The sequence below is a fragment of the Hordeum vulgare genome, chromosome 2H (genome assembly GCF_904849725.1).
Source record: "Hordeum vulgare subsp. vulgare chromosome 2H, MorexV3_pseudomolecules_assembly, whole genome shotgun sequence".
NCBI lineage: Eukaryota > Viridiplantae > Streptophyta > Magnoliopsida > Poales > Poaceae > Hordeum > Hordeum vulgare.
The window spans coordinates 515156107-515171543 of record NC_058519.1 but is presented as its reverse complement, the minus strand read 5'-3'; positions in this window follow the sequence as shown (position 1 = coordinate 515171543).

The window sequence follows — 15437 nt, the reverse complement described above, 5'->3', positions numbered from 1 at the left end:
ATAAAACTTCATTTGGAACATACGATATTTTATAACTCTTGTACAAACTTTACCTCCATAGTCATTCGTGCCTCGGGGATATCTCCTACTTTTTGTGCGTGCTTCGAAAGTTGCTCTTTTGTTACAGCAATTAATTTCGTTGTACTGACAACCTCCCCTGTATTTTTGGTTTCCACCTGTTCCGTTTCTTCTTGTTCTTCTGCAGCAGTGCTGGCATATTTTTCCTGCATAACATCCAGGAAAAAAATTGTTGTAGTTAACCGTATCACAAGATAATTCTCCGAAATAGGATTTTTGTCGTCATTTGATTTTACCTGTCCATCGGTCATTGTCGTGATCAACTCTGCATCTAGTGTATTTCTTTCTGAGGAAAAATAGTTTTGAGCTTGTCCTCAACTGTCATCTCCGAGACTTCTACCTCTGTATCAAGAGCAACTTCATCTTGAGTGTGGCTTTGCACAGCATGCTCTAGTATTTCATGTTCTTGTAATACCAGGATATGAAACATGGTGAGTTTTTGTAGTACATTTTGTTTAGACTTGTTCTATGAGGGTAAATTGGTTATGGAAGGTCACCTCATTAGTTGTTTCTCCTTGTTGTTTCTCTTCATCTTCTGATCTGTCGCGGCTTGAACCAAACTCTATCGCACTTGTTTGTTGTTTCTTGTCCAGTCGAGCCTACATTTCGTTACAGGTTTGTTAGCTTCAAAAAAAGTACATGTCCATCTCACAATAGAAAAAAAGTTGTTTATACTTACTTCTTGACTTGTTACGATGCTTGAGGATGAGACTTTCCTTGCGAGTTCCCTCGTATCTACAGAGATGGCAGTTGATGTCTTATATGCATGCTCGTGCTTAGTGTTGCTACCGTCGTCATGCCTGCGCTCCTGGTATTGCTTGTCTTCTGAATGCTTCTTCTGTGTTCTGGTTCTTTTCTTTCCCTCCAGTTTCTCTTCTACTTCATTTCTTGTTTTTCTCATTCTTATCGGTGCCTCTTCTACTATTTCAACTATTGCAACACATGCGCTGATAGGCATTGTGTTGTTCGAAAGTAGCAATCAGTGACGCCGTTTGGTCTGTAAGTCCTTGTCTGGCCAATTCGTCGTAATTTGCCTCATCATCAGTGCATCCTGCCAAATTAATCTGCCTTAATGTCGGTAATTGTCTTGCTTCCACAAGCACTTTTTCCAATATTTTGTTGATCCTTTCGAAAGATTCTTCAGATTCTTTGTTGGTGCTGGATGCTCCTTCATGCATAAGCTTTGGTGCATCTATTAGCAGTTTTGTAGTTTGCTTGCCACGTCTCCTACTATCTCCTGGTACCACTTGAAGTGAAGTTGAAGGTGATCCTGCGTTTACATGAGCCATATAGAATATCCTATCCTTTGTCCCTTTCCATGTCTGCATTGTTTCGATAAGACAAAGTTTGTTCGAATAAACGATGTTTTTTACATGGTATGATGAATTAATAGACATTCGAGATACCTTTATCTTGCCAAATTCATAGTCATCTGGACGTCCTTTTCCATCCTTCTTCATGCCCTCTTTAGCTATCTTCTTTATATCCTTCTCGTCAAGATAGCTCGCTCTGGGCATTGAACTATTGTACATTTTCTTAGCTATCTTGTTCATTTCTCTTGTGTTTGGTAATAACAGCGAGTCGAGGTACATGATTACTGGTCCATGTGCCAAGTTGTAGAGGTGGTCTTTGTTTCCTTTCTCACCCTTTTTCATTTTTTGTCAATCAATAGCTTCAGCCTGGATTGTTTCGACAATGACCTGGCAGAAATCCATCTGCGCCATATCTTCATAATTCATATCCTTCACCATCACTGCTTCTCTGCTGTAGCGAGGGAAGGTTGTCCCACAGACAACCTTGTTGAAAAATATGAGGAAAAAGATTTTGACAACCTTTTTGTTTTCTTCTTCTCGATTTATTTCTACAAGCAACTTTAGTTTCTTAATCAGATCTGAATGTATGAACTCAGTATTTCTGAAGCCAAGCTCTGATTGGAGGACCTTCATCGATTCGTTGCAATTCATTGGCCTTGGTGTTGTCTTTTTCTCGCCATTTGGGTATCCAAATACCTTATGGATGCCTTCCTTGGTAATCTTTATTTCCTTGTGTGCATCGCCGTCGCCGAAGCTTATCATCATCATGTTTGTGTCCATGTTTTTGTAGATATATGCTGCGAGGTTCCTGTTGATTGACCCCTTTATTTTGCAGCCCTCTATACTACCAAATCCAGCCGTCTTAACATCTTTTCGGTGATGTTCTTTGAGAAATCCCCATGCTTCGTTGACCTGTACAAACGTAGCTCTAGCCTTGATTTGACATTTTTCGTCAGTTTTTGTTTTATCTGCTTCGTTGGCTATCATCAGTGGCGATTGTTTTCCACTTGTCCTTCTCCTCTTTCTTCCCTTTTGGCTTGTATTTCCCTGATACGGAAAAAAACAGAAACAAAATCTTTGTTTGTAAGTACAGTTCTATTTTCAGTAGCAACAAATACTTGTAGAGAAATCATCTCTTACACAATCACTCTTGTCCTCACCAGCATCACTGACGTTTGCAGGATTGAAATCGTTATCACTTTCTGTGTTCTCGCAGCCAGCACTGGAATCATCTGAAACTCTGTTTTTTGAGTCCTCTCCTTCTTCACCTCGCTGTCGTTTCTTCTTGTTCTTCCCATCATTTTGTTTTATGTTTGCAGATGGTTTTGCTTGACGATGAGATGGTGGGATTACCATTAGAGGCGCTGGCTGTTGCTTCAAGGTATCAGTCATGACCAAGACCCCAGTACTTTTCTCACCCTTATGTGTCTTTTTCGCAAGATTAGCAGCATCTGTTGTTTGTAGCTCTCTTTTTGCCTTTTTCTTTTTCCTGCTGTAAGTTAACGTACTTTCACCTATTTTTTTGTGCTTGCTTGCCGCCATCCTCGTTGCTGGATGGCCAGGGGAGATGCTTTGTCTACCACTAAATTCTTCATTAATTTCAGAGACAATTGTTTGAATATCAACATTTTCGTGCCCTGGTTAATTACGAGTTAGCAGATAAGGTTCGTGACATAATATTTAATATAAACAATAACACATAATATTTTACTATAAACAGTAAGACATTATACATGAGATATACAATGCCATTTTGCAGACAATAAGGTACTATACAAGCATTTTAAAAGCGTTATCATTTGAATACAGCGTGTCATTGCAAACACAGTACATCAGAAAAGAGTTGTTACTTAGAATCACGGTAACAACTACCTTGTTTGACTGTTGGATCGACAACATTACCTATTTTCTCTTGGTCATCTTCTACAAAGTCCTTTGCACCAGCCATTTCTACATGTAAAACAAAATGCTGTGAAGTACCTACTAGGATTTGACAGCAAATTAGTTGCACATGGTGTAAAACAACATGCTATAAATTAGGCACGGTTTGTTTGATTCCAGAAGCACGTAATTACAACACATGGAGCACGGATTTTGAAAATCAGGTCACGTAATTTGAAATCTGTAAACAATCGTGGCTACCTATTCTTCCATGCTACTTGTACTTGTTAGATAAGTTGAGACAAAGTATTCTAAAACAGATTTAGGGTGGCTGCTAGGGTTTTCTAATTGGGGGAAATAGATACTACTAAAAGCGAATTGGTGCAACAGACCGAAATGCAGATATGTTTACCTTGGATTTCGCGTGCGGGAATCCTCGAATCCATCCGCCGATGTCCTTGCTCTTCCTTGTTATCTCCGCCGCTGTTTTTGCAACTGTAATTCTTCCTGGACGGTCGCCGCCGGCGGGATGGGATCTTGTCGCGGGCACCTTTCAAGTGCTTTGTGTCGAAGCAGAGGGCGGTTGGCGAAGCGCGACGGCGGTAACCGACGAGGTTAGAGGTTAGGGCCAGTTTTCAATCTCCGCGTGCTTGAGAAGGAGAAGGAGAAGAGAGAGCGTGCGAGACAGGAAGTGTTTGAGATTTTTAATTTGGGGAAGGAGAAGCAAGGCAGTAGAGAGAGCGAGAGCGAGGGAAGCGATGGAACCGTCCTGAATATTGCATCACGAACGTGCACACCACACTACACGCATGGTAAAAACACAGATGTCTAGACACAAGAGTCACACAGGAGAGCCATGGATCTGTAGGCACAAGAGTCACAGCACAGTCTCGTGGTACCCATCCACACGAAGAAAAACGCATTGCGACCTAGGAACCCCCCCCCCCCTTCAAGATTTATATGAATGCTAACCGAGCCGAAGGCGAGCTAGTTTCGCGCCGCATGAGGCACCGTCTGCACGTGAGCACGATGAAACATGCATGCACGACAAAAAATGTGCTGTGACCTAGGACCCCCCCCCCCCCCTTCAAGATTTATATGAATGCTAACCGAGCCGAAGGCAAGCTAGTATAGTGCCGCCGGAGGCACCGTCTGCACGCGGTCACGACGAAACATGCATGAACGACAAAAAACGCGTTGCGACCTAGGACCCCCCCCCCCTTCAAGATTTATATGAATGCTAACCAAGCCGAAGGCGAGCTAGTGTCGCGCCGCCGGAGGTGCCGTCTGCATGCGGGCACGACGAAACATGCATGCACGACGAAAAACGCGGTGCGACCTAGGACCCCCCTTGAAGATTTATATGAATGATAACCGAGTCGAAGGCGAGCTAGTGTCACGCCGACGGAGGCGCCGTCTGCACGCGGGCACGACGAATCATCATGCGCGATGAAAAACGCAATGCGACCTATGACCCTTCCCCCTTCAAGATTCATATGAATGCTAACCGAGCCGAAGGCGAGCTAGTGTCGCGCCGCCGGAGGCACCGTCTGCACGCGGGCACGACGAAACATGCATGCACGACGAAAAACGTGCTGCAACCTAGGACTCCGCCTTCAAGACTTATATGAATGCAAACCAAGCCGAAGGCGAGCTAGTGTCGCCCCGCCGGAGGCGTCGTCTGCACGCGGGCATGACGAAACATGCATGCACGACGAAAAACGCGCTGCAACCTAGGACCCCCCCCCTTCAAGATTTATATGAATGCTAACCGAGCCGAAGGCGAGTTAGTGTCGCGCCGCTGGAGGCGTCGTCTGCACGCGGGCATGACGAAACATGCATGGAACATGCATGTTTATATTCATTGACCGTGCCTCTTCTCATTGTACAACAGATCCCCATTTTAGTATTTCCTCGTATTAGTAGCGTGCCTCTAAAGATTGATGAACTGTGCCTCTATTTATTCACGGGGCGTGCCTGTGAAGATTAATGAACCGTGCCTCTATTTATGCATGGTGCGTGCCTTGAAAGAGTTTTGATATGTAAAGCTCGGATCATGGCTGTGAAAGTTGATAGTTTTATGTTGTATAGGCTAGTTTAAAGTTGACATTTGATCGTGTTGAAAGCTCCCACCCGTAACTTTCCCTGAAATCTCAATTTCCCGGAAATATAATGGGAAAAATAAAAGGGAAACAAGGAAAACATGGAACAAGGCTGAACTGAGAACGCAAAAAGTTCAAGGGGGTTAGTTAAAAATGTCCAAAACCAGAATTGGAAAACGGAAAACTGGGTGCGCTCTGCGTGTGACACTTGTCGCGCGCCTGGCACGCACGAAACGTTCCTTCATTTCGCGCGGAGCGCGCGTGCGCCAACTAGTTTCTCCCGGAATAGACCTACGCTTAGTCAAAGCATGGTTAATAACAAAGCTTGGTGCTGGCTATAAGCAATGTCATGTCACTTAGGGCGTGTTTGGGACTGCCCTACTTAAAATTCAGCTCTGCTCGAGAAAAGACAAGCCAAACGGGGTAGCTCCATGATATGCCGCTTCGCAAAAAAAACTAGAATATGGGGTAGAACTTCAATTTTTTATGAAGCTCCTCAGAGGGTGCTCCAAAAAAACTTTAGAAGCTGGAGTTGGGGGAAATTACCCACCACTGCCACCAGTAAGTGGATACCCCTTCATTTCTTTCCCTCAACCAATCAAATAGATTATTTTCACCAGATTTTCTATTTTTGAAGTTGGAGCTAGATGCAAGCCAAACTTTCTCCTATAGCTTCTATATGAAACTGCTTTAAAATGAAATTGATGAAATGAAATTAATTTTGATGAATTGAAGGAGTTCCAAACAAGCCCTTAAGTTTATAAAAAAGCCTGCTTGTATAGTGATACGTCTCAAACATATCTATAATTTTTGATGGTTTCATGTTGTTATCTTGTCATCTTTGGATGTTTTATGTACCTTTTATATCTTTTTTGGGACTAACTTATTAATTCCCTCCCAAGTGCCAGTTCCTGTTTTTTCTGTGTTTTTGGCTCTTTTCAGATCTGATTTTGGAACGGAGTCCAAACGGAATAAAATCCCTGAAATGATTTTTTTCCCGAACGGAAGAAGATCAGGGGGGCTATGGGCCAAGCCAGGAGGGCTCCAGGGAGCCCACAAGCCCCCACTCCGCCACCAGGGGAGGCGGCGGTGGCAGGGCTTCTGGCCTCCCTGAGCGCCCCCTGACCTAGATCTTTGGCCTATATATTCCCTAAAATACAGCAAAAAATCGGGGGATCCACGAAAATACTTTTCCGCCGCCGTAAGCTTCCGTTTCCGTGAGATCTCATCTGGAGAGCCTTCCCGGCGCCCTGCCGGAGGGGACTTTGGAGTTGGAGGGCTTCATCATCATCATCATCGCCCCTCCAATGACTCGTGAGTAGTTCACTTCAGACCTACGGGTCCGTAGTTAGTAGCTAGATGGCTTCTTCTCTATTGGATCTTCAATACAAAGTTCTCCATGATCTTGTGGAGTGTTTGTGGAGATCCGATGAATTGTGGATTTGTGATCAGATTATCTATGATATATTTTGAGTCTTTGCTGATTTCTTATATGCATGATTTGATATCCTTGTAAGTCTCTCCGAGTCTTGGGTTTTGTTTGGCCAACTAGATCTATGATTCTTGCAATGGGAGAAGTGCTTGGTTTTGGGTTCTTACCATGTGGTGACCTTTCCCAGTGACAGTAGGGGCAGCAAGGCACACATTAAGTAGTTGCCATCAAGGGTAACAAGATGGGATCTGTCATTGATATGAGATCGTCCATCTACATCATGTCATCTTGCTTAAGGCGTTACTCTGTTCTTTTGGACATAATACACTAGATGCATGTTGGATAGCGGTCGACGTGTGGAGTAATAGTAGTAGATGCAGACGGTATTGATCTACTTGTTTTGGACGTGATGCCTATAGATATAATCATTGCCATAGATGACGTCACGACTTTGCGCAGTTCTATCAATTGCTCGACAGTAATTTGTTCACCCACCGTCTACTTGCTTTCATGAGAGAAGCCACTAGTAAACACTACGACCCCCGGGTCTATTCACATCTATCGTTTCCACTTTCGCTTTTACTTTGCTTTGTTACTTTGTTGCTTTCAGTTCTCACTTGGCGAACAATCTATAAGGGATTGACAACCCCTTCATAGCGTTGGGAGCAAGCTTTTTGTGTTTGTGCAGGATCTTGTGATACTCCTCCACTGGATCGATACCTTGGTTCTCAAACTGAGGGAAATACTTACCACCGCTGTGCTACATCACCCTTTCCGCTTCGAGGGAACACCAACGCAAGGCTCCAAGGCCACGGGGGAAATCCTTTGCATATTTGCCTAGGAAGTCCCTTAAGGCGTAGCCGCAGCAGAAGGATTCCTAGTGTCGTCGACACGACTATTCCTGGCGCCGTTGCCAGGGAAGAACAGCTGACATCATATAGTAAGCTGACTGTAGATTAGCTACTAATTAATCAAAACATTTAATGCATGCATGTGAATGGAGATAGATGATTGGGAGGAAGGAGGCAACGGAAGCTGCATGCAAGCTTTTTTCTCGTGTGCATTGCTGCAGCCGGGCTACACAGGAAGCGCCGCTTCAATCTCTCTCATTCTTTCTCTCTCTACCAGGTAATATTTTGATGACATGGCAAACACTATAGCCTGCTGATTAGAACTTATTAGACTTGCTTTCATGGATCTAACTACAATCCATGGAGGAACTAGTACTTTATAAGGTAGTACAATTTCTTGATTGGATTATGTGATTGAAGTCTGCAGGCTAATTTTGTTGTACGCATTGATCGAGTCTATCTTGCCATCGCTCTGCAACATCTCTTGCACGCACATACGGAAATTTAATCAACTGCAGCCATCAATCTCTGAACGGGGAAGTAATTTTCGTGCGTGAAGTCAGCGCGTGGATTTTTTTTACATAGGTAGGCCCCCTTCGTCGAGCCTACAGTCTAAGATAGAAACTCTTCGAAGGAAGGATTTAATCAAATATTAGGCATCTGCCAATGCATCATTTCTTAACACGTTACTATAGGAGCATTAATAACTTAAGAGACTAGTAGTCAAATGCATTGTTTCTTAGAGGATGTCTTTAAATTTAAGGATTTGGTGCTCATGCATAGATGTGATTGTGATATTAACCATTTTTACTTATGGTGATGTGCAAATGTTGTATCTCCGCTAAGATACAACCCTACTCTCTCTCATCATTAACTAGTGTGACACGTACCGCGCTAAGAAACCTCCATTAACACAGGCCTTACAAGTTGTACCTCGAAGAGAAAGATATAATATCTTATCATCAATGCAACTAGCAAAGAGGAAGGAAATGCTAAAGCTAATAACCTTGGAACTGGAAATATTGTGTGGAACATTATGCATAACTTGGAAAGGGATTTCAAGGAAGTGTTATTATTGAGCATCACTTATTTATGGAGGAAGATAAGAGTCACTCCCGGGACAAGGAAATTTGCTCTTCATTTTTCGGTATGTGTAATGAATATTTATTTGCAATATATATTTATTTGTGTCTATTTTTTTAATTTGTGGGATTATGGTGTTTGTTCATATACATCATATATATTGGAGTACAATAGTAATTTTATTGGCATGCCACAATTCCAAAGGGAAAATGATGCACTTAGGAATTAATGCTAAATTTGATATACTCTGAATTGGAAATTATGTCATGAAACTTCCTTGTGGAGGAAAATATTATTCTTATTATAGGACACTTCATCCAACTTCGGTGAGATGGGATTTTATTTATTGTGCTCTCTTGGAATATATTGACTATATTATTGTAACTACTAAGATGCGGTCCTTTCCGATCTGGGGATCGAGGCCCCGAATTGGAAAGGAGCGCATCTAAGCGCCTCTTAAACAAGGTATCATAGCACATACATAATATCAACAGAATGACAATAAGGGATTCAATTGCCATCTCATAAATATATCAGAGTACATCACACATACAATCAAGGTAGTTCTGCTACGGACTACAAAACAAGGGAAATGGCTATGCTACCCTGCCTGCTGGCCCACGATCGCGACCACGCCTCAATCTTCTGGATAGTTCACGTACATGTGGTCGTTCTCCTCATCATACTGCCACGCCAGCTGCGTGCCGTCGGGATCACCTATCTCGGGGGTACCTGAACCTGTTGGTGTTGTGAAGGAATCTGTGAGCCACGGGGACTCAGCAATCTATGACCTCGGTGCCAGAACTAGTCAAGTTATTTTGGATAGGTGGAGTATTTAGGTTGCAGCATCCTAAGCTTGATATGGTGGCTAACTTACGTAGAACATATAAGAAGGTGGTCTATACTATCGGTCGATGATAGATGATCACTAAGTGATCCTGAACACCTACCTACGTCAATCATAACCCCACCGTGTTCCCGATCGAAGAACGATCTTCGAAGGGGACAGTCACGGTTACACACACAGTTGGCAATTTTATTAGCTTATGTTTAAGTTATCTAATACCGGATGTTAACAAAATATTCCAAGTTGCCACATAACCGCGGGCACGGCTTTCCGAAAGATTAAACCCTGCAGGGGTGCTCCAACTAGTCCATCACAAACGTACATAGGCCGCAAAGTAATCCTCTATCACGAATCTCGTGATCTCGTCGAATTCCTTAGAGGAAAACCTCAACTCTGGGGAGAACCAAAGCTTCACCGAGATTCCTATACGCAAGATATATCGCTAAGGTAAGACAAGACTAGGAGGACCTCCCGTCGTGTCGACGACCCTGATAAGAGCCGCGTATCTCAGTCTCAGGACACGACGGATGAGCTACGCGCACGATGGCCTGATAGAAATCACTCAAGTTGCCCTGAGTTGGCCCCAAGCAGTGCCCAGTTTGGACCAACACTCATGAGGAGCACTGGCCCAGGTTGTTGATTAAATTCCTCAGGGAGGCCATTCCCTATGCAGTTTATTATTAAGTGATTAGCAAATTAACACCAATGTTGAGTCCTGCCGGACAAGTCTTAACACTACGCGATTTATCGAGGGGGTCCCCATAACAACCTCGAACGTGTTAGGAGCGATCAATATGGAATCAAACAACGGTAGCCGGTAACTATGGCGGCAATAACGGAACAAAGCACCCGGCAAAAGGCTAGGCCTTCCATTATTTACCAAGTATATAGGTGCATTAAATTAAATAACAGAATTAAGATAAGGATATCAATCTCATGTTATCACATGAGGCAAAGCACCTGCATCTAGCAATGCTAACATTAGTAGATGAGCAAAGCCTACTTAGCCATTCAAGATTTGCTAGGAAGGGATAAGTGTTTGGGTTCATGGCATAACAGGAGGCAATTATTTCAGTGGTAGGTAGTGAGCATATGACAAGGAAACGTAAACTAGCATAACAAGTCCAGAGATGGAATCAAGGTCATATCATCTTGCCTATGATATCCTCAGCTTGGAATGGTTCTTGATCATCCTGCACGTACTCTCCCGAATCCACGTACTCATTCTACGATCCCGGTGCTACCCAACATAATAATAACATCCAATGAACAACAGCACCTCAAGATGCAACAAGCACATGATGCATGAGATGAATATGAGCATGCATCACTATTTCTATCACTAGCACAAGCATGAGAAGTAAATACATGTTCCTGGACATAACTGCATCCTAAGCTATTTTGACATGCATGAGAATGACATTATCATATGCGTCTCGTGAAAACGATGCAAAATCATATAAAGAACATTACAAACGGAGCTACGGATCAACGGGAATCAATGAAACAAGATATGAAGCCCTGCGTGTCAAATTCATCACAACACACTCCAATGGCTCAACTCTGGTGTTTCCAGGTAGCCAAGACATAAAACAAACCAACATGAATGGGGTGGAGCAAAGAAGAACACCACATCATCAACTAAGCACTCACAAACATCAAAATGACAAAACTACACAATCTGCCATAAACTGCATCATAGCACTTTGTGAGCTACATGCAAAGCACCTACAGCCACCCAAATATGACAAACAATATATGTGGCTGTAGCTATCCAAGAGTAATGCAAGCACAAGCAATAATCACACACAAAGGAATTAAACACAGAAAGTTACAAGGCTGCGAACTTGCCCAAAAATACCAGATTTCAGGGACTTAGTGAAAATTCCAGATTCTCACTATCTATCTATGCTCTGAAGCATTTTGACAGCAGCCAAAACAATATCTACAGGACTCCAAATGGAATGAAAATTTATAGGGATCTAGACAAACATATCAGATTCAACTTTCCAGTTGAAAGCTAAGGCTAGATCACAACACATTGACCTGCACAACCTCATCAACAAGAGAAGAAAATATAAACAGATTCTCACTAATCTGGAATTTCAGCCACATGCCCACTTTGTCTAGGCACAACTTGCACACAAGATGCCCTAAGTGATAAATGACTCCAACAAGCTATAGAGGGGATCACCCTCTACTGCCACAACAAGATAACATGCCCTTGGGCTCCTCTCACTCCATGGAAACAAGGACTAAACTTAGAACAAATCTGAATATGTCATCTCCAGAAAGTGTTCCAATGGAAAAACTAAGTTCACCAATGGATTCCTTGGGAGATTCTACCCCAAAATCATATATAATATCTATGCACTTACTTGGAGCAAGTGACCACAAACAAGGAAAGAAAATCTACTAGAAACATACATAGTAAATAGTGCATCATCTCATGTGCACATCACTATGTCCACTCCTATATAGTTACTTGTTCATGTGCAACAACAACAAAAGTGACATGAGGGTTTTGATCCCATGTATGTGTGTCATAGCACATCATCATCCAAGATCATCTACCAAGCTATCCACACACACAAGACATCATGCCCACTCACATATGGTCATGTGAAGGTGCATAATTGACTTGCAAAGGTGGGGTGATCACACACACCATCTACTCCAATACACCACACTACAACATGCTCTTGATCGAAACACAAACCTACACATGCTATTCATAGCAAGCATCACTAGTGCATGCCCCCACACACCAAAATATATGTGGTGAGGGGGAGACCATCCACACACATATACACACTCCACTAAATCTTATAAGATGCACTACACAAGAAAACTAGTGCAACACATAAAAAAACACTAAGCTTGCAAACCTGCAAGTATAAAACAACCTACATTTGCTCTACTAAATGCATCTACATACACACACAATGCATCAACATGGATTCATAAGCTAGCAACGCACTAAACTTCCATGCAGATTATGAGAGGGGGTAAAACACCAACCTACATGTGCAAAAATATCTACAAACTACAATGAAGAGGGGCTGCATATATATAAAACAACAAAGGGAAAAAAATAAAAGAAGAAGGAAAGAAAAAAATGGGCAGGGTCTGGGATCGAACCCCAGATCTGCTGGTTACAACACAGAGCTCAAACCACTGTCACTGCATTCGACAGGGAAGGGGGCTCCCACAGGGTAAGGTTTCCCCCTGTAGCTCACTGTACCGAAACAAATCAAAACAAAAGGTGCCGAGGGCGGATTCGAACCCACGCCCTCTCATCAGGCACACAGCACCACTACCACTACGCTACTGATCGGCATCTGACAGAGAAGGGGGCATAACTCTTTTGAGTATCCCCTCCTGCATCTCCACTGACAGACGATGGCCGGAACAGGGGAAGGTTCTCGCCGGCGTTGTGCTACAAATTGAACTACGGCCGCTATATGGAAGGTTGCTTGGGCAACCACGGTTCCATTTCTACCGCGACTACTGCCCCGAGAGGCCCTACACCGATGGATCCATGCAGCACGGCGGCTCCGGTGACAGAGGCGACACGCCGATGATTCTACAGCTACGGCTCTCGATCTGGGACAGGGAGGAAGGAGGAGGAGTACTACCTCACATACGGGTCGAGGAGGAAGGTGCCCGTAGAGGAAGTAGTAGGAAGAAGCGCGTCGGCGAAGAAGCTCGTTGGAGAAGATGCACCGTCGGGAAGAAGAGGAAGCAGAGGTGATGAAGACGATCCGGCAACGGGAACGAGCTCCTGTATAACGCTGCAAGCTTCCGGACCCTTCGACGAGGAGGAAGGAGCACCATAGCAACGGCGACGACCTCCTTCACGGCTCGGCCATGGCGGAGCCGATCTGCTTACCTCGCGGCGACGACAGAGAGAGGAGGGAGATGCGAGTGGAAATGGCGGCGGCGTAGGAGGAACCCTAGCCGAGGCACGGACGCCAAGGGGGTTAAATAGGGCGAAGGGGGAAGAGAGGGACGCGGCGCGGCCATGTGCGCGACGCTCTCCGGTGTAAAGCGGAGGGGATCGAACCTGGGAGGCTGACGAGTGGGACCCAGTGCCCTGCTGGAAAGCGACGAGGAAGAAGGGACGCGCCCTGGGCTCGCGAGAGAGAGGGAACGGGGCGACTAGGTGGGAGGAGGCCCATCTAGTGCGACAGATAGAGAAAAGAGAATCCCTGAGCTAATTCCTATTAAAAGAAAACCAGAGAAAGAAAAATAGACACAGGGCTATTTGTTGTGGATAAAATCAAACTAAAAATGTTCCTGGTCATGAAAATAAATAACCTATTTAAATAAAATACAAATGGAATTTATGGAGCAACTTAAATAAATACAAAACAGCAATTTAGTTTCTGTTTTTTGGTTTATTTGCACCTTTAGAACACTTACAAAAACACCAAATCCAGCACTCCAATATCCCCACAATATATCCCAAACATAGGACATTTTTAAATCAGGTTAGGAGTAAGAGGAATTTTGGGTTTGAAATAAAGAGAGAAAGGGGTTTAGAAAATCATAAGCCACCACCTATGTTATGTCTACTAGCCACATCACCACATGCACACCATCACAAGGCATCACATCACCACAAGAGCAACAAGGCAACATCTCAAGACATGGGCATGACATGATATGCTATGCATGCATGCAAGAAAGAAAAATACAAGGGGCATCACATGAAATCATACAAGCATAGGACTCTCTAATAGCATTGACAAGGTGGACTCACATGAAGTAGTATCCAAATAGGGAAGGTTTTACACTTGGGGCATTACAATTATGCTATTTGAAAAAGGAAGAGTGGAAAAATTGCTCAATGTTTAAATAGTGCTTTATGGATTTTCACACAATGGTCTATCTTTCTTGATGGTCCATTGTAAGTTATAAAGCCAAATTTGTTTATTTAGAAAACACAACTCTATATGGAGGAATACCAACAATGGGAACACATGCTTGGAATTTGATTATCTACATCATCAACGATTTGGTCACATATCTTGGAACTACATAAATTGTCTTATTGATTATGGAATTCTAAAGTTTAGTGGGAGGACTATGGTTTTTTTAAGCATATGTGAAAGGACGTGGATGTCGCCTAGAGGGGGGGTGAATAGGCGCTTTAAAATAATTAAGGTTTAGGCTTGAACAAATGCGGAATAAAACTAACGTTTAATATGTCAAGCACAAAACCTACAAACAACTAGGATCACCTATGTGCACCAACAACTTATGCTAAGCAAGATAAACAACTATGTGATAGCAAGATATATTACAATAAACAATATGTCTATCACAAAGTAAAGTGCATAAGTAAAGGGTTCGGGTAAGAGATAACCGAGGCACGGGGAGACGATGATGTATCCCGAAGTTCACACCCTTGCGGATGCTAATCTCCGTTAGAGCGGTGTGGAGGCACAATGCTCCCCAAGATGCCACTAAGGCCACCATAATCTCCTCACGCCCTCGCACAATGCAAGATGCCATGATTCCACTAAGGGGCCCTTGAGGGCGGTCACCGAACCCGTACAAATTGCTCGGGGCTATCTCCACAACCTAATTGGAGGCCCCGACGCTTGCCCGGAGCTTCACACCACAATGATTGAGCTCCGAGACACCACCAAGCTTCTAGGACGCCAAAGCATCCACGAAGAACAATATCTAGGGTACTAAGTACCAAAGGTAATAAGCTTCTCAAACTTCACTTCCACGTATCACCATGGAGAACTCAAACCGATGCAACCAATGCAATGGCAAGAACACACGAAGTGGTCAAGTCCCTCACACTCAAATCCCTCCACAACAACAAAAGCTATG